General features: G+C 61.9%; 1 pseudogene; it reads left to right on the top strand.

Annotated features, from left to right (window-relative positions):
- Positions 1–378: 378 nt before the first annotated feature.
- Positions 379–2,034, top strand: LOC147974967 (uncharacterized; annotated as a pseudogene).
- Positions 2,035–2,260: the final 226 nt, after the last annotated feature.

The following is a 2,260-nucleotide window of genomic DNA, read 5'->3' as shown; positions in this document are numbered from 1 at the left end:
CCAAGGCGTGCGGCTCCACGGCGTGACCCGCCGCGCCAAGCGCCTGCGCGTGAAGAAAGAAGCTATCAAGAAGTTCCTCGACCGCAAGAGAATGCTCCACCGCTCCCCGCACCGCCGCGTCAGGATCGCTTGTCGCGGCAGGGCCATGCGCCGCTTGTCATGGTGGCGCGCGGGCGCCAAGACCAGGCTCCACCTCCACGGCGGCTCCCGGTGACCACGGCCGGCTGCCACGCCTTCACCCCCGAGCTGCATAGCGTTGCCTGGTCGGGCAAGTTCAAGTCGGATCTGCCTCGTCGCTACGACGGCACCCCCGACCCCGCAGAGTTCTTGCAGCTCTACGAGCTGAGCATCGAGGCAGCCAACGGCGACGAGAAAGTCATGGAGAACTGGTTCCCTATGGCTCTCAAGGATGGCACACGCTCATGGCTCCTAAACCTGCCTCCAGGCTCCATCTCTTCCTGGAAGGAGATGCGCGACCGCTTCGTCGCCAACTTCCAGGGCACTCGCGATCGCCCTCCGGCCACGGGTGACCTGCGCCGTGTCAAGCAACAACCGGGAGAGACCCTCCAGAAGTACATCCAGCGCTTCAACAACGTCCGCCTCAAGATCCCCAAGGTGACGGACGAGGCCATCATCTCTGTGTTCTCCGACGGCGTCCGCGACATCAAGATGAAGGAGGAGCTCGCCATCCACGAGGAGTTGTGCACATCCCTGGAGCTGTTCAACCTGGTGACCAAGTGTGCAAGGGCTGAGGAAGGGCGCCTTTCCCTCCTCGAGCTCCTAGCTGCCGACCCGGAGGAGAAGAAATCCAAGACCAAGGACGTGAAGCACAAGGGAGTCGTCGTGCTCACGACGGAGCCGGACACGAAGCGCGGTAGGGACTAGCCTAAGTCATCCAAGGGCAGCCGACTGTTCTGCGCCTTCCACAATGTGCACAGCCACAACACCAACGATTGTCAAGAGCTCAGGGCCATTCACGACGGACGCTTCGGTCAACGCCCCGAGCGCAACGACCGAGGCTACGGTCGAGGAGGAGGACATGGCGGCGGACGCTGGGACGACCATGGCCCATGCCAGGAGAGGCGCGACCGACCTCGTGAGGACCGCTGGCAAGATCAGCCTCACGAGGGTGCCTGGAGGGATCAGCCTCGCGAGGATCACCCTCAGGGCAACCCCGGTCTTCCTCTGCTACCGCCACCACCAAGAAGGAACGACGAACACCATCAAGACGAGGGGGCTGGGGGCTTCCAGGAACCACGTGCTATCGCCTGCATCTTGGGCGGAGCTCAAGCCCCAGCCTCATAGTGTATCTTCAAGCAGTTTGCTCGCGAGGTGAACGCGGTCCTCCCCAAGCTCGAGACCACTCACCCGCTCAGGTGGTCCAAGTGTGCCATCACTTTCAGTTTGGTAGATCAGCTCAAGTGCGCGGCTATCGTTGGCGCTCTCCCAATGCTTTGTTCACCCGTCATCAGCAACGTGCAAGTCACCAAGACCCTCATTGATGGCGGCGCAGGGCTCAACGTCCTGTCCGTCGAGACGTTCGACAACCTTCAAGTGCCATATAATCAGCTTCAGCCTACCAAGCCTTTCTCAGGAGTGACCGATGGCTCCACCATGCCGATAGGTCAGGTCCGCCTCCCAGTCACCTTTGGAGAACGCAACAACTACCGCACCGAGCTCATCGACTTCGACGTCGCCCACATCCGTCTGTCGTACAATGCCATCCTCGGGTACCCAGCCCTGGCCAAGTTCATGGCAGTGACGCACCATGGCTACAACGTCCTCAAGATGCCAGGGAGCGGCGGGATCATCACAGTCCCCTGCGAAGAAAGAGATGCGGTGTGCTCCCTCGAGCGCGCCTCCCAAGCAGCGTCAATCAAAGACCCTAGCAGCAATGCAGCTCGGTACCCTCCTGAGGTCGTCCCCAAGAAGAAGAAGCGGCTCTTCCGTACCGGACCTCGGGAGGGCAGCACTGCAAGTGGCACCTCGTTAGGATCAGTGCCCGCACCTGGGGTGCCTCCCTCTATCGCATAGGAAGGCGTGCCCGGCACCCTCCTCGGGCAGGGCTCGGGGGGCTCTCTTCTGGAGAGCCTCGGACCTTGCCAACGTCGTGAGGGAGGCGCTCGGGCACCACTTGGAGGCGTGCTTCGCGGCATGTCTCCCTCAGGAGGACACTGTGCAAGGAGCGGCCGGCGCTCAGGAGTTCATCACCAAGGTATCTCAGGAGCTTCAAGAAGCAAGAGCAATACGCGGCGACTGC

Source organism: Triticum urartu, chromosome 4A (assembly GCF_056163025.1).
Source record: "Triticum urartu cultivar PI428250 chromosome 4A, HENAU_Tu73, whole genome shotgun sequence".
In the NCBI taxonomy this organism is placed as follows: domain Eukaryota; kingdom Viridiplantae; phylum Streptophyta; class Magnoliopsida; order Poales; family Poaceae; genus Triticum; species Triticum urartu.
Note: the sequence above shows the minus strand (reverse complement) of the source record. Positions and strands in the feature narration are given on the sequence as shown.